Here is an 18,036-nt window from a genome sequence, read left to right on the forward strand (position 1 = left end):
TTGTTATCATACTGTAGTCAGATCCTGTTTACAAGACTGATGAACACAACAGCTAGAGAAGTGAAACTGTTTACTTGTGGTAACCTGCTGATGCTCACAGTTTTGCTCCATGTGCGTCTCATGTTGCCTTCCCATCCTTCCAAATATAGTCTTCTGTGACAGCCAGGGTCTGGAAGGCTTTTAAGCAGGAGTCTCTTCCCAAAGGGCACCGTGCAGCGCAGTCTGGCCTTTGCATATCACCAGCACTCAGGATGTAGAAAGAAATTATCTTTCTGGAGATTAGACAGGAATCCGTCCAAACTCAGAAACAGGAACATTAATTGCTGGAAATAATATTACCAAACTGTGTGCCATGTGAAGTGTATGCTTGTGCAGGGTGTTTATGTGTGTATCTTTACACAGTAGGCTTGGTGGGCGTATGTACACACAATCTGCCCAGAATTTCACAACTTAAGTTAACTGGGTGGAGGGTAAAAAAGGCTGTGGGGAGGGAGCAGGAGGATTCATCTATTTCTCCTATGAACCAGATGATTAGTTAATCTAGGGAATTCTCACTGACTCCTGATCCTCTTTTGTAGCCATGGGAAAGTTCACGGACATCCTCTCTGCTTCCTCTTCCCTACGTTACATGGATTCAGATCTAGAGCCACTATAAAGGAGGACATAAAATAATTTCCAAGAGCCAAAGAGAAACAGCAGTGATCTGAAGACAGAGAAGAAAGTGACAGATGTGACAGGAAGACCAACCTGCAATTTATCATCACAGAAAATGTACCTCAGGTACTACCAGGGCCCACGAGGCTGCCCATGGGCTGAAGGTGCTTTGAGAAAAGCAGCTGAACAAGCAGACATCAAGGTGACAACAAAATACGTGCTCCTCACATACGGTACTTAGTGAAATGCTGCTCCACGAAGTCCATTGCCATTCATGTTACTAGGGCCATAGCTCCACCTCGTCCTTTATTTCTCCTGTTGACAACACTGCAAACAGGCTCAGTGGAAATCTGCCCAAGGCCCTGTTAGTGATGAGCTATGTTGCTGTAGCTGGTAACTAAACTGTAAATAAAGCTGTAACTCTTTGGACTTTGCCCACAACAATGTTTTTTCCTGACTGGAAATTCAGTCTTGATACAGAGCAGGGAGAACACACTGACTTTTAAAACCTCCCAGGGCAGACTGACATGGAAGACCAAGCTGATGCCAGGAACACAAGTAACCGAACCTCTCCATCTTAGAAAATGTTATTTGTGCTCTGCAAGGCTGCAGTGCATAAAATATATACAAGCAGATCTGAAAAAAATACAAATAAAATCTCTGGCATTGGCTGAAAAAAGAACATGTCAGATAACAGCCCCCTGGGCCCAAGGCCTTTCATTCCTTTCCACACAAATCTTGCTGGAGATGAGCTGACTTGGTTTTGGAGTTGGCTCCTCAGCCCACACCTCACAAATTGCTGGGCTCTCCAGGAACCTTCCAAACACCCAACACCTTTACAGAGAAGGCACCAAACCTCTTATTTTGCCAGGGAGAGCTGGGGATAATCAGACTGATAATTGTACAGTTGGATCTACCTTCCTGCTCTTGCTTGCAATCTGGGCTTTCTTGTGACAAATTCTTCTCATTTTATTTCCCAAAGCGGGACTGTCGGAGCGGGTGACACCGAGCCTGGGTGCAGACCTGGGGAAGGAATGGTGAAAGTCACGGCTGCGCTCACGAGCCAGCTCACAGAAAGGGAGAGGAACGGGTCCAGCATTTCTGGTTTTAGGATAGAACTTGGTTTCACGGTTTAAACAGAAGCGTAAGGACATTGTTTTCACATTTCTAAAAGCTAGCAGAAAACCCTGCAAAATAATGAGGTTTGACATGGTGATCCCCGAAATAAGCCTTTCTTCTCTGGTCCACACTGCAAATCCATTCATTTCTAGTCTGTGTCGCTCTGAAGAGCAGAACGGTTTCAAGACACGCGTTTACCAGACGTCGCGCTGACCGCGAACGCTCCTCGAGCTCTGTGAGCGAACCCCTCAGCAGTACACAAACCTGCACCTGAGAGACATACAGGTGTGTAGATCTCCTAATCTGAGCTCCAGATCTCACTCAGAGCCATCGTGGGTTCCTCATGCATCTTTTGATCTAATCCTTGTCCTGACTTGTATTGGTGATAATGTCACTGGCAACAGGCAAAGTCAGGAATGTAAGAACAAAGAAATGTAGAACAGAGAGAGACCATCCAGGCCATAAAGCCCAGCTTCAGAAAAACTCATGACCCTGGAAAACTTATCTGTTTCTTCTATCTCCTTCTTCTGCCTTGTCAAATAAAAGTTTTCACATCACCTGTAAACAGACTGGCACAGACATTTTCAGTTTGGTCAATGCAAGGCTGCTTTTTTTATTTTGGTTTGGTTTTCAGCCAAAAAAATTCATACCAATGAGACTAAAAATAAGCTTGAAACAATCTGTTATGCCCACAAGAGTTCCACTGATTTCCCTGGCCTCGCACAACCACCCACTCCTGTGTATCAGCCACACACTGGACATAAGTGGAGAGAGGACACTTGACTGTCCTGCACACATCTGCTCATTAAGGCAGCAAACAATGGAAATATTACTGAAATAATGCTAACACTGTCTGTCTAAAGGAAGATGTAATCAGAAAGGATGTACTCTCTCAATACTGCGAGACTCAAGATATTATAGAAACAGACGCCAGTAAAGCAGACAGAAAAAGCAACACCTACTACTGTCCCCTGGGAACACTATGTTTTCAGTAGAATCACACATAAAACACCTGCTCCTGTTCCCACCAAAGTTAAGGGCAGGATTCTCACTGACTGCTCTAAGGATCAGGCCCACCATATATTTTAGAAAGTTAAATCAGCAGCTTTCGAAGTCTCTAGGGGGTTTTTATGATGTTGCCTAATTAATTCAGAAGCAAATAGATTATTTCTCAGGAGGTGAAAAGCAGGAACTATTTAAAAGCTGCCTTTAGGCAAACTACTAGGAAATAAGAAAAATGTAACTACTGGTTGTGTCAGATTTCATCTTCCAGATCAAAATTCATTGTGTCAGCTCCTTTTCTTTGTTGTGATTCTTTAAAGATGTAACAAGAACCCTGCATGTATGCGAAAAGGAGGCGCTCCTTCACACAGCAATGCTGTTCCAGATACTCAAGATTTACACCTTTCTGTACTTTTCCCCACCTAATAAATATCTTCTAACTGGGGCTATGTTGGGAGGGTAAGGCAGCAAAGGAAACAGAAGACAGAGCTGCTCTCCCCACATCTCCAAGCTGCCTCTACATAGGACAGGAAAGCTTTTCACACATTGAATTGTGCAATGCAAATTATATCATGGGTCAGTTATTTAAGTGGCACATGACTGTAACCCCTTAGACTAACTCCTGCAATAAAGAATAATAAAGGAATCCTTATCCAGAGGTCTTGTCTTCTAAATACAAGAAGATAGGGCTGAGGGGATAGCAGAGCTGCAGATAACATCCCATAATAGGTCAGCAGCAGAGCCAGAATTAGCCAAGGTCCTCTGCTTTTACCTGCCACCTCCAGATTTACAGTTGCTGTAGTTCAGCACAGATTTGCTGAAGCAACTGAAACTACATCTGACCACACCAGTTCTGGTTTTGTCCTGGGAAGGTGGTGAATGTTTTTAGAAGTTACGGAACATCAGAAGACCAAAAAAAGGCATTAAAAACCCAAGTCCCAGTGGAAGTCAATAAACCCAGTTTCCATTATATCCCTTGAAACAACCCAGCTGAGGTGGAGAGTGATAGGAGAGCTCTCCTCTTAATACATCATGTATTGGTAATTTAGAAAAGCTTACTTAGCATTAGCTCTGTGTGTAAGAGGTTTGTGCTTCTTAATCCCATCTAAGCCTTCTAAGACACTGCTTTTTAATTCAAGGTTTTACAAGGGAGAGTGTTGAACCCTGCCCTGCACAAAGAAGCAAATGGTGCAGGGCTGGAGAGCAAAAGACCCCATGAAAAGCACAGCAAGCCCAGCGCCCTGCAAACCCAGCTCTGTGGCAGCCCCCAGGGCCCTGGACGGCCAAGAGCTGCAAGAACAAATACATCATTTGAGACATCTAAAGAGCCTGATCACCAACCAAAAAAACGTTTAAAGAGCATCAGACCAAAACTCTTCTATACTTCGCAATATTTTTTCTAATTTGCTGCAGTACTGGTGCAGAGACTCTTCAAAACTGATGTGCTCTGCTGTGCCTGAAGGACGTGGGAACCATTCCTACGCAAAGGCCTCTGCATTATTCAGTCCCACTCCTCTGTCAGCCTTGTTGGTTCTCTCCATGCACAGTATGAATTTCACCCACAGCAATAAAAGCCCAGCTTCTGGAAACCACTAGGCTGGAAGAACAGTGTGTCTGGGCTGGGTTTACAGGGAATGCCGCGGCTCAGCTGGTTTTTCTTTTGGGGTGGGGGGTGTTGCTTGGGAATTTTGAAGATCTTTAAATATTCAAACTTGGGTTTAGGCAGTCAGCACTTAGAAAACACCAGCGTTTGAGAGGGCTGGCTCAACCTCGTGTTTTTCTGGGATGCCCTCCAGGTACCTGAGGACTTAGAGCAGAGAAAAGGAGAGAGTCAGTAATTCACGCTTTTACAGGACAAAATTCAGATAAGCCTGAGCAAACCAAGCCAGCCCTGCACTCTGCTGGGGTTTTGCTGCTTCAGTCCTCCAGTATTTTTTGGCTGACGGTTCCTTTGAATTCTAAAGCAAAATTAAGAAGTTTGCTGTTTCAAGAGGTTTTGCAAATCTCCTTTCTTTAATTCCCCTCATGTACCCTGCCTGGGTGTGTTCTCATTACAAATAGGAAAGACCTGAAGATCTTGTTTCCAGGCTTTTCAGTGTGGGGGATTTCAATTCAAGTCATAAGAATGCAGAAACAAAAGAGCTAACATTGAAGAATTTCTCCACTCACCAGCTTTTCTTAGTCTTGATTTAGACCTCGGTGACTCTACTTTCTGCATCTTTACGTAATTAAAGAGCCAAAATTGTAGTTGATGTGAAAGTGCTGAAGACAACATATTTACATTTCTCCATAGAGTTTTCTGTATTTTACCATATTTGCTGCCTGGGCCTTAGATAGCCTTGAAGAAATAAAAGGGCTGACCTAACACCTGTGGAATCATGTTTGACTATGGTGGGGTTTAGATCTCAAGTCTATACAGCAAAGCAGGCACTGCAGCAGAAAAAGTGAGAGTTGTGAGTTCAGAGATGGCCAAGGACAAAGGACTAAACCCCTTTGTGAAATACACTGACCTTTCAAGAATATCTAAGAGACGCAGAACTCCTTTGCAGGTATCACAGAGGTGAAGTGCTGTGCAGAACACGGGGTTGGGCACAGTCACTTTTCATGTGTCCTCCCAGGCAGCCTGGGTTGGGATGGGGGAACATCACCGGGCCAGGCTGCTCCAGGTCTGCTCTTTTCAAAAGAGACAGAGGAAAAAAACAAATACAATACAATACAATACAATAAAATAAAATAAAGAAAAAACCTGCCTGCTGAGAGGAGACCCTCATTTAGTCATTATTGAGGAGACCCTCATTTAGTCATTATTGAGGAAACCCTGGAGTACCCTAAAGGAGATTCAGATGTGGCCATCTACTTATGATTATTTTCTAGCCTTCCTAATGTTCACAGCAAACTAATGCAAGCGAGGACTCATTTCTGTTACATTCGAGAAAGTGTTTACGTTGGCAGAAAATGGATCTCTTCAAAGTCAATTAATGCAGCATTACAAAAGCCAGAACAGTAAGTTACTCAAAGTGGAGAACAAACCTGTTTACTTTGATGAAAGAAATGGTTAAGGGCAACCAGGGGTGCAGCAACATCTGACAGGCCAATACACTGAGCCCAAACCCACAAACGCTTCCTCTTCTGACGAGGCCAAAAATCCAAATAACACAGATGATACTAATATGCACAGCAGCTCTGTTATTTCTAGCTGTAGCTAGGAATAAAACCAACCAGACCATTTGTCAAGGTGCAGCCATGCAAAACACAATGGCTTTATCTTAAATGACACGTAAATAAATAACATTTCCACTAAAGTTTTTTTAGTTGCTTTAGCCACATCTTGGCAGTCGCACTTGCTAAGCAGAAAATGGTTGGTTTCTAATAGGCTCTCCTGGGAGCGCTGGACAGCAGGGATGCTTCAAGACAGTTTATTACTATTTTCTCACTCCCCGTCTCCCTTGGGCGGCTTCTGGATGAGCGGTGCCAGCACAGAGACACTTGGGCTGCCTCCAGGCAGGACAGCTTGCTTCAGCAGAGCCTCTTGGGTTGTGTGAATGTGACCATGCTGCTCCCAGCAGGCAGCCTGAGCGTCTCCGTCCCACATTCCTGACACCAGGACACCGCTCCCATGTCGGGATGTGCAGGTCGCAGACACCAAGGCACGTTGCGTGGAGCCAGCCTGAATAGGAATTGCCGGCACTGAGCCAGAGCAATAAGGCTGGCGAGACCCGAGCTGACTCCAGCAGCCGTGGGAGCAGGAGCCGGGTCAGGTCCAGCGCTGCTCCACGGTTTTACCCGCACCCGGAGCCAGCGGCACCAGGAAACTCAGCACCGGGACTCGCTCCGATCCAGCAGCGTTCAGTAGTGCTAGCTGGGCTTCTATCGTGTAGACCTGTCTGGGTGTTTTACGCTCTTCTTCCCAGTGCTCTTATTATCTTGTTTCTCTCCTTACATGAACTACTCTGGCCTCTAACATGCAATGGTGAGTTATGTTTGAAATTAATTTATAACAAAATTAAAATACTAAAATCCACAGTACAAGGTTTTGGCCAGATGGTCAGGCTATCACAATCATCTAGTCTGTCTCCTGATTAACACGGGTCACTGAATTTCCTATGGCCGGTTGGTAGGATTAGCCCTGAGAGCTGTTAGTCAACACAGCCCTGGGCCAGCGCGGTTCTCCGTCACCATCATGCTGGCCTGAATAGTGCAGCCAAACGGGTCCTTTTGCCAAGGAGACGGCATCGCCGTCTCACACGATCCAGAGAGGTGCAGAGGGTTTTGGGGCACAGGAGCACACTGGGAGATGTGGAAGGGCATCAGCTGCGAGAGCCAGCTCTCAGGGGGCTAAAACACAAAGTCCTGCCTCCGTTTGTAAGGAAATCAAGTGGAGTTTTGCTTAAGTAAGGGCTGAGTCAGTCATGAGTCAGGATTCATGGACTTGGCCCAAAACATACATACGTTTAAAAATAATTGCCTTGAGTGCTTGGATAAGTTTTCAGCAACACTGGGGAGATGTGAATAATTTTGGTCCAGTAGGAAGATCAAAGAATGCTAAAAACATGCATGTTACCCAGCCACACGGGCCCTCTCCAGCCCAAGCACAGGAGCTGTTTGCTTCCCAGGGTGAGAACCTCAACCCATGGGTGTCAAAGAGTGAAATCACAGCTACTCTTTGATGTATTTATATGGGTGGAGATTCCAGGTCATGCAATGAAATGGAATTACTCACACCCTTTTGTTCCCAAGGATTAAAGCCTTTATCTTTATATTCTCAGCAGGAATATCATAATGTTTTGGGAAAGAAACCCTAAGATCTATACCAGTTACATGCTACTGTTCTTTTAAATATATATGATATGTGGTTAGCCTTCAGGATAGAATACAGCAGCATAAGAGCAAACGAATTAACAGTAAAGGATGGTGTGTGACTGTGAACAGCTGAATACAGTCTATCAGTATGGGCCCAAGCTTTTTTTTCCACGCTCCCACGGAGTGCTCATCACTTGTAATCATATGGGAAAACTGCACCAGCAAAATAAAGTATTGTTAATATTCCTATGTTGATTCTTTTCTGCCTGTGATATCTTGCCCCAGCTTGAACAGCCCCAGGCACAGCTACTACACTCATCCAACGGAGACAGCTCCTTATGGTTTGAAGGTAATGAGGAGACCCATGAAAGCGTTTGGCTGCTCCGTACCAGGTTTGTATCTTAAATGATGAGCATGACCCCAACATATGAAGCGACTTTTAGGAACAAGAACAGTAACTCAAGTTAACAGGTACCAGCTATTCTGTAATAACTACCTTTTGTGCTTGCTCTCCACCTTTGGCAAACACAAAGTAAGCCAAGGCAGTTTTCCCTTTCCACAAGAAAGGGGATGGCTGCATTGCCTTCACGGGGCAAGAGCATGAACAAGGCAATTGTGGTGAAGAACCTGACATGCAGGAGCTTGTTGTGCTGTAGGAACTCGCCTGTGTGTCAGAGTCCTCAGCACAAACAAGACTCAGAACCAGCGCAGGTTGTAAGCTGGGAACGGAAATATATAATATTGGGCAGGCAAATGTACAGAACCTCAGCACTTCTGTCTTGGATCATACAGGCAAATCCTCCCGCTCTGTGCTGAAATCCTGCTAAGTCGTTTGGCATTATGGTAATTACTTGCTTCAGTAACATCTCCTGGCGATCTCTCTTGGCTAGCTAGAAGAGGTGTGAAACACAGCAGCTATTAGGACTAATTATCATTATTTGCCTTCAGCGGGTGCTGCGAACCACACCACAGAGTGCTAGATGCTGAACAGGACACAGCAGGGAGCAGCCCCGCCACAAAGAATATGCAACCGAAGTGAGTGGTACGTGCCAATTTGCAGTTTTAAAATACGTCTTATGGAATCTATGTGCTTCTCAGTCATTTAGCAAATCAGACCTTAACCACAGTTTCTATAGGACTTTACTACATAGCAATAATAAAGTATATAATCCTATTTTCATTCCTCAAGTCAAGCCATTAGGTGAGCATCCTGCATCCGCTGCAAAAGAACAAGGTATCTATCGCTCATGGTTCCAAGGTAAAGTGTATCTTGAACACTCCTCGAAGCAGAGACAGTAAATCCCAATTGAAGACTTACATTTAAAAACCCATCTCAAAACTTTATGATGCTACCCTTGCTAGTGGTTTTGTGGGGTTTTTTGTGTTTTTTTTTTTTTTTAACATTGGAGCAAGATGGAAACTTGGTAAGGCCCAGAATAAGATAGAGAAACCAGCCAACAAGAGACAGACGAGTAACTGCGAGTGATGAGACCAGCACAACACGCGGCAGCCACGGGCGCTTTCCTTGCTACTCAGCGTTTTGCAGACATATCTAAGAGGACCTTAGTAGGGGATTTCATGTTCTGTTCCTTCTTTGGACAACCACAAATTGCACTCATCTGCCATCAGGGCAGACCACTGAGCACAGGCTCAGAAAAATGCTTTCCCAGAGATCCCAAGGAGAGCCTCATCCTCATCCTGCCATCACTCAGGTAATCGGTGTGACCCAGCTGTGGCTATGAGAAGGCCAAGGACTTGTGAAAGACCTAAGCACACGCTTAAGACTGAGCACAAGAACAGCCTCAGTGAAGTCAGGCACATTTATGAGTGATTTCATAGAGCTGGGCTGAACTCTGCAACTGCTCAGCATTTTTGCCGATTGCATTTGTATCAATAAAAAGATTGTTTCAAGAACGAGTACCAGCTGGGTGTTCCATGGAAGGGAAAGGTGAAGAGAAGAGAAATCAAGGAGGAAAGTTGGTTGCTAAAGGAAAATCAGGGTCTGAAGAAAGACTTTTTGGCTCTTTCAGTAATTACAAAATGTCCAAATCTCCCAGAAGGGACAGCTCAAGTGAGCTGCCTGTCGCAGTTGTCACTCCAGTGTTCATAAAGGTCAGCCTGGCGACAGGAAAACAGGCACAGCCAAATGCCAGCCATTTGTTTGGCTTTGAGAGTCACTTACTGCTTTAAAAACTGCAAATGAAGCTCAGCCAGAAGCTGGAGCACACCAGGACCTGAGCATCCTCCAGAGGTTCACCATGGTGGAGGACAGAGGACAGGCCAAGTTACTGACCTGAGACGTGGCACTGGGACCTGATGAGCAGGGCCAGGACTCACAGGACCTCGATTTTATCCCTGGCTTGCTGGATGATCATGGATAAATGCTTGATTCCTCAGTCTTCCCCTCTGCAAAATGGGTTTAATAGTATTGCTCTTTGTAAAGCCCTATCAGACGGAGATATTCTCATATTTCAGAAGAGAGGTAACAGTGCTATGCCTGGCATTTATTTACACGCTTTAGGGCACGAATGGCTGTCTCTGTGTGCGTGTGTGGGGCACAGTATCACGGGGCTGCTGTCTCCTCTTGGGTTCCACAGAGCACCACTGTCACACAAACCACCACTTAAATGAATAAACGCTGTGTGTGTTAGGATCTGAACTACTGCATTTGGTCCGTTATTGGAAGGATGACCAGACTGCAAGAGAAATTTCTTCTTTTTTGAGGGCAGGCAGCCAAAAGATCAGCATTTGCACTCAGACAGGGCATCCCAACCGTTCCCCACGGGACGTGTGGACCTGTGCTCCAGCACCACACAGCGTGCAGACGGGCCAGGACAGGCCCACATGGGTCACTCAGACACACAGAGTTGAATCGCAGAGCCCAGGATTTGGCCCCGTTCCCCGTGAGGGCGTCCAGGGCATCTGCTGGGACCCTTGAGTCCTTTCAACCTCTCCTCTAATTTTTAAGTCCCAGGGGACAGGTTCCACAAGCCCACGAAGCTGGACCATATGCCTCCTCTGGAAGCCCAAGTGACAAAAGTGCTAACGGCAGGATAAGAAAATGCAGGCAAAACTTTCTGCCCCTGCCAGCAAGGCAGCTATTCCTGACAGCTTCGGCCTCAGCACCGTGCAAGAACGGGAGTTAAAACGATCACGATCCGTGAAAAAGCTCGAGACAACCGGCCATATTTAAACTTGGCAGGCAGAGTTGATGCAGGATGGGACCCACAGCCCTGGGCCAGCACCCTCCCATGTCCTCCCTCTCTGACCACTTCCACAGACACTTGCTGGGTGGGATACGCCACCCCCTTCTTGGGGACAGGCCCACTGGGGGCTCCGCTTTGCCACAAGAGGGAGCAAAGTGGCCAGCAGGGAGAGCTCAGTCTCCGGCTGGGGACCCCCCACTTGGGGATCTCCCGACTGGGACCCCCTGCCTGTCCCCGGTTTCTAGTCACACCTCGAGAAGGTCAACATGCGGCACTTCCAGCAAGCAACACAATTTCTACCAAAAAAAGTCGCAGAAACATAGAACAAGCACAGGAATGAGCCATGAAAACCAATCAAGCAGTGAAAGCCGATCAGCATCTCCAGATTTCTCAGTAGGCATGTATGTGTACGTATAAATATATATATAAACACATACACGTCTATATAAAATCTTCCATTATCCCTTTAGGCATTTGATTGTTTTGTTAATTCCCAGGATGTAATCTGTTTTGCATTAAGTGGGATGTTAAGCATCTAATTGTCAAGTGCTGATAAGCCATGGGAAATTCTATTATGAGATAGGCATCAGCTGAATGGAGGTAAAACACATCAGATGTTAAGGAACGATTTCCAGGTGAGATCAGTGGATGTACTTGTGAGTACCAGAACCCGGGGCATGCCAGGGAGGAGCTGCAGAAGTACTACAGGTAGAAAAGGACAAATTGAGGCGTTACAGATCAGAATCTGCTATTATCAACTGCTCCACGCTCCCAGCTGCACAGGCTCTGGCAGTTTGCACCTGGGCTGATGTCGTCATTTGGAAAAGGCCCCAAACTTCACACATTTCATGTAAAACCTGTCATTTACACCTACAAGTACCACAGCATCTAAAAATACCATCAAGTACCTATAAGTACCAGAGCTGTAACTGCAAACATGTTTTTCTCCCCCCTTTAATCTCTCCAAATGAGACAGAATTTGCAGGTCGGCCCCAGCTTCCCGGCTGCCGTCTGGGAGTCAGTCCCTGGCTGGCCAGCCCTGCCGCGCACATAGTTCATGCCCCTGTAAGTGAAGATCAAATACATTTTTGCAATTCAAACTGAGCCTATTGTCAGCCCATGTAATTGCTTGATCTTGCGATTGTCAGCATGACCTTCCGCCTGTGTACCTCACACCATCTCTTACGGTGGGCAGTGAGGTCTCTGAGCAGACACTCTTCACACGTCTGCTGTAGTGCCCCATCCATCTAGGATCAACATCCACTATTTGGGTGTCACAGGCTACTCCAAGTCCTGGTCCATTGGTTTTACTATTGAAATCCTTTAATTGTCAGTAGCAGCAGAAACAGAAGGGAAAGGAAAGCGCGTCCCCTCGGTGCTGGGCTGAGAGCTCCTCCACCAGACGTGGCATTGCGTCAGCTGGGTCTGACTTATCTCCATGACCTCCTGATGCTCGCTGCTCTCTCTGGATTTTGGAAAAGCAGAAGCAGATGCAGAGATCGGGTTTTGTGATACTAACACACTTTGAGCTTTTTAACCTCAAGTACTATTTGTTTTGCTTGGCACTTCCTCCACAACCGACCGCGCCAGGGCTGGTGCTCCGGAGCAGCCCTGCGGTTGGGAGTTCCCACCAGAGACTGGAAGTGACTGCCCGCCTGTCCCCAACCCGCTCCACCACCAGATCGCCGGCTCCTGTCTGGTGAAGCTCAACAGGTAAAGGCCTTAGAAGTGCTATGAACATTGTGCATTTACTGGGAGGTAGAGAAGAAGAGAGAAAACGCTCTGTCTGCCTCCAGCACCCAGCTGGGGCTGCCTGCTTTAGCTGCCAGCCGAGCTCAGCGGGGACAAATCACCAGCTTGTACCTGTGATGTTTGCACAGGAGTGGGAGATAAGGAGCATCACAGAAGTCTCACCAGCTCCTCTGAGCTTCAGCAGGCAGCGGCAGGGGAGGCAGGGCAGGCTGAGGGGAGAGGGAAGGAGGTTGTGAGAGCGCCCCCAGCTCCCTCCACCTCTGCAAACCCACCGGCACCCTCCTCACACCACCTGAGCCAGCAGCTCAGGGATCAGGAGGAAACACGGCCAAACCCTGACTTATAGAAGAGTCAGGAGCTTTAATTCATTAAAACAAAACCTGATACATCGCTCTGCACTGTTGCTCACCTCGTGCTATCATCCAACCCCAGCCAAAACAATTCTGATTTCTTAATGTTTCACACCTTGGAAGGTGGAGGTTTCGGGTCCCTGGTTATTTTGATGCCACCAGCACTAACCTCTCCAGAGACAGCAACTGCTGTTGACAGACCCACAAACAGCCCTTCCAGGGCATCCAGCTACTCCCAACAAGCCCTTAGCACATCCCACCACTGGTCTGAGTGGTGCCAGCACAGAGGAGAGATTCCCAGCCCAGTCTGGTGTGTTCCTGTGCTGCGGGAACCCAGATCTGCTCAGGCGCTCCTGCCCTCTGCAGAAGTTCTGCAACAAAGAGTCTCCACGCAGTGAACAGCTCAGCTGAATTCACCATTTCCTCCTCTCTGACTGCCCTGACAGTTTTCTCACATTCTCTAGGGAGTGGATGGAATGTGTTTCCAAGGCACAATTATTTTATTTTTATTTTATTACATGTAAAAGATGACCATTTTCAGGTCCCTGAAATGTCCTGATTATACACTGTTAGAAAGCAATTGACAATAAGTCCCCTTCTAGTTTTTAAGAAGCCGCTTTTTTACCTTTACTTTCTTTTCCCATTTTTGCCACAGAAGACAGGGGAGAAAGCCGAGGAGGAAACAATGTAAAATTTCTACATATGTTAGGGACAGAAAGCAGTTGCCATTTCAGAAGGTATTTAAGAAACATTCACTTCACCTGCTGTCAGGCCACTCTGTTACACACAGTGCTGCTGCAGGCAAGGCAACGACACACACCGGCATGATGCTGCACACAGAAATAAGGTTCTGTTCCCCGCTGAATCAGAGCTGCCTTCAACAGGGCTCTGACGGCTCTGACTGGCACTCGGGGCTGGTGACTCAGCAGCCGCTGGTGACTCAGCACCCACGGAAATCGATGGAAGCGCCTCCAGCATTTTTTATAAGAGCTGAATCAGGCCCTAATTGCATTTTAGCCTGGTAAGTGAAACGCGCTTCTGACAGCTTCGCTTTGTAGCTTCGAGTCATTTTTTCTATCTGTTCTAAACCAGCTTCAACTGTCTTTTAACAAAAGCAGCATTTCCCCACTGACTTCTTGACCCAAAATGGGTTGAATTTCAACACTTGGAGCTATTTGAGCTCAGATCTTGTATGTGTTGCTTGCAATTACTGTAGGGATCCAAGAGGCTTTCGACATGAAATCTTTTGGCTCCAGAGCAGAATTTACAAACACAAAACTTCTTTTTTTCTTTTCCTCTCTCCTTTCTATCACTCTTTCTTTTTTTTTTTTTTGCCTCAAGGTGGAATGTACATTCTTTGGGTCAGAAAAAGCCATCTACGGCTATCAGGATTCCTAGTTATTAAATCATTTAACATACAATCAGGCACTGCCACAGCAAGTTTAGCACGGGATGTTTACTGCTTCGAAGCAGGCTGCACAGGCTGATGGATCACCCCACGGGCCCCTCCCTGGCCAACAATCCCCTTGCTCTCCATTTACACACAAGCCCTCTGCCTAGGTGAATTTTTTACTGGCAAATAATATATCTCAGAAATACCCAAATGCCTGCCAAGACACAGCTATTGAAAAGTGCCGTTGCTGCATTAACTAATAGGTTAGAAAGATTTAATTCAGATGACAAGGCAATTTCTCGCTGGTCTTCCTTCCAGAGCGAGCCCTCTCCCAGCTCCTTCCCCGCCGTGGTGAGACGTACATCTGCCTCTCAGACATTTGCCAGTTTTCTCTAGGATTAAATTCTTAGTGGTAAAATAAGCTTGTTAAAAAATGTGAGGGGGAGGGAGGAAAAATATTCAGTTGCTTTGTAACTAATTTTGCTCTGCTTTATTGCTGCTGATGTTTCTGGCTGCCCAGCTCTCTTTTCCCCACATACTGCCCACAGGAACCCCACGAGCAACGGCTCAACGCTGAGTTACCCCGAACCAGTTATGGTGACCCTGCACCTCCAGGGCAAAGTCCTGCCAGAGTGGTGATGGGCACCCGAAAGCCACGTGTGACAACTGAAGCCGTCCTGAAGAAACATCCTCCTGAGTCACTGACCACCTTTGGGTCTGAATGGAGTTTCTGCACTTCCAGGGAGGGGTGGCAGCAGCTGGAGGTGGGGATGCCGCCTCTTCTGGCATCTCAACCAGCCCGAGTGCACCGGGCAGCCCCTGGGGCAGATGCCAGCCCTGCCACCCCGTGCCAGCACCAGCCACTCGGCATGCGTGTGGGAAAAACACCGCACACCCACACTCCGAGTGGCAGGCTCCAGCGCCAGCTGAGTCAACTCAGCCCCTCACTTTTGCAGAGAAGATATGCAGAATCTGATGGGGCTTATCACGTGGGTATGGGCAGGGAGCGGCTCCTTGGCTTCAAAGAGCAGATAAGGCCATCAAAGTGATTGTCATCTTCAAACACTGCCTACTTACTCACTAGACCTAATCTCCGCGTGAATTCCAACTCAAAGCCTCTCACTTCAGCAACCAGGTGGATGTGTTCACTGCTTGCCCCTGCTGTTAGCCCATGGAGCCAGCACGGCCCTGGGGAGAAGAGAGTCATTGCCGCTTTCTGCTTATACACCAGCAACGCCTCTGTTAGAAGCTTTGCCCCAACTGTTTGTTGTACCTACACAATGCACAACATCGAGCCTGGGGAGGGCTGCGAGCAGGGGCTGCCTCCCCCTCTGCTGTTCCCTGAGAACATCACATAGACAGGCTTGGAAAATAAGGAGTTGTGTTAGGACACACTGTGGGTCTAAACTGTGAAGATGGTAATGGGGGAAGGAGAGGAGTCCTGCTTAATCCCAGGGGCCCGTTCCAACAGTGCAAGTGGAAAAACGCAGGCAGGCAAGATGATCCGTTCCCCACCCTGGTGAGAACAGGAGGCGGAGGCACCACCCTCGGAGGCAGACGGGATGCCAGAGGGGAGGCAGAAGTTGATGAAAACAAAGCGAACCTTCTCGGTTGACTCCGGGACAGGAGCAGGGACAAGACAACCTTCTGCCAAGGGCTGCGCTTCACCCAGCACCACCTCGCGAGGACTCAGATGGAAAGAATTTCCCTTGCGGGCAGGAGGGCAAGTCAAGATACAGTATCTCAGCAGACTACCCCACCCCTCCCTAGGCTTGTCCTGGGTTTTGATACGCAGTGTGCAAATCTGGAATGTATTCATAAATAAATGTCAAATTCTCAGATGCATTGTCAGCCTTAAAGAAAATGAGCAGACTTAATTAAAAATCCCACTGTTTCTTTGACTCATGACCTGAGTCACATCTCCAGCCTTGCTGCTTTTACATATTTAACACACACACACAGAAATACAATCAATACTTATCAACTTCAAGAGCTGGCAAGACGATACTCCGGTGTTTGAGAAAGTCATCTGTAAGCTGTGTCAACAAGAGGTTCAAGATCTCTGAGGAATCCCTGTGCAATACGCTTATGTGATAATGATACACAGATCGCAATTCATTGAAATCACAAGATGCCATGAATCCTCTCCCATGCTTCCTATCCAGTGACTGTGTGTTTTGCTGCATTTGAAATATTTTGCTGCATCAGGTGACAGAACAGACCCATTGGGATCCAGATGCCTATTACTAAAAATATCCCCATAGTGGGCTGACACATTCAGTGTCCATTTGTTCCAGATTTGTTCCTCTATCTCTGACCTGCAGGAGCTCAAGGCTCCCGCCTGGCACTGAGGGTTAGGAGGAAGCCCGTTCTGACCACCTGCACCACAAGCCATCCCCAGGGTTGGCGATGTCCTGTCTCTTTTTGGCTTCCAAGGAGGGGCTGAGGGCAAGATGCGGTTTGGCCGGGCAGGTTGGGCGGCTTTGTCCCCGGCACACAGCTCCTCTGCCTCCAGCAGCACCCCGGTTGTTGGTGCATCTCCAGCCAGGATCCCAGCCCTGGCCACAGCTGACGGGAGATGACAAAACCCACATAAGGCACCTGGCCCCGCACACTGAGTTAGCCTGTGTTAGCCTGTGAGAAGGCTTCAGCCAAACCACAACAAAGTCCATGATTTCCATGGGCTTTGTCTGAGGTCTGTTTTAAAGCCCTTCCTTTTCCAGGACAGCTTCATTCCAGACCTTGTTACAAAGCCAGTGGCAAACATCCAATGATTTCAGTAGTAGATGTGTTTTAGCAAAGCTTATCGCAAACAGGGTTAACTCCCTGCTAAGGAAGACCACAGACAGCACCTTCCCTTTGAACACACAAAATAACCTCTGGCTGGTGCATTCTGCTGATCGGTCAGCAACAGTCTCCCAGGGGTTCAGCAGCAACGACCCAGGAGGTTGGCCCCAATCATCCTCCCGTTCGGCCCCAGCCCCTCCGGCCGGGCCAGCCTGCTGCAGGCAGCACTGTGCCCGCCACATAGGGCAGACACACAGACAGGGGGACCTGCCAGAATCTCTTTTAGACACGTTTTTCTGTTATTAGAGAGCTCCATCATTTTACTGTATCTTATTTGCTGCTAGCAAGGTTTATCATTAAGGCTCGTCACCAGACAAGGGGCACTTACACCTGACAACACATACAGAGAACGAGGACGACAGGCCAGCGGCTGTGCTGGTGATACCTGTCGTTTTTCAACAACGGCAGCGGACAGGTAAGAGCAAGCACAATACACCTTGGCAATTTTGCAAACCAGGCTGTCTTTGCAACCTACCTGTTGCAAAATGGAATCTGAACATCACATCACTGTAACATCTGCACTGCCTACTCAGGACTGTGTTCAATAAAAAGTCTCCATCTCCTTTTGCAGTAAAGCAATGTGCTCTGTAGTTAGGCCTGTGTGAGGAGTTTAGCATCTCTCCTAAAACACCTTTTTCCAAGAGATTAGAACTTGGTCATAAAAATTTTATTCTAGAGTAGTATTTAGCAGAGACACCTTTTGGTAGTAAACCGAAAAGACCTCCATTCAAGCACTGAAGTGGCCCAACTGTGATACCAGTGTAACCCTTTTCCCAGAGAGGTTACTTGTCTTCTCATCTGTTCCACCAGTCTCAGGCCCACGCAATAACAATGGCCTCATTTAATGCTCACCGAAGGGTGGGGGGAATCTTCCCATCATCTTCCAAGGCCCTATTAAAACACAACTCACTGC

At 47.2% G+C, this 18,036-nt stretch overlaps 2 long non-coding RNA genes across 4 annotated transcripts in view; one reads left to right on the forward strand and one right to left on the reverse strand.

Moving 5' to 3' along the window:
- Positions 1–18,036, reverse strand: part of LOC110359292 (uncharacterized) — a 77,690-nt gene that overhangs the window by 45,321 nt on the left and 14,333 nt on the right. The gene's annotated exons all lie outside the window — the stretch shown is intronic.
- LOC110359291 (uncharacterized) lies at positions 12,151–18,032 on the forward strand. 2 transcript variants are annotated; one of them, XR_010467063.1, is made up of 3 exons: positions 12,151–12,494; positions 13,768–13,904; positions 14,797–18,032. It is a non-coding gene; the product is annotated as an uncharacterized LOC110359291 (long non-coding RNA). The 2 variants fall into 2 exon arrangements; XR_002414358.2 differs by having other exon boundaries at positions 12,152–12,494; positions 14,825–18,032.

Source organism: Columba livia, chromosome 18, assembly GCF_036013475.1.
Source record: "Columba livia isolate bColLiv1 breed racing homer chromosome 18, bColLiv1.pat.W.v2, whole genome shotgun sequence".
Classification (NCBI taxonomy): Eukaryota; Metazoa; Chordata; class Aves; order Columbiformes; family Columbidae; genus Columba; species Columba livia.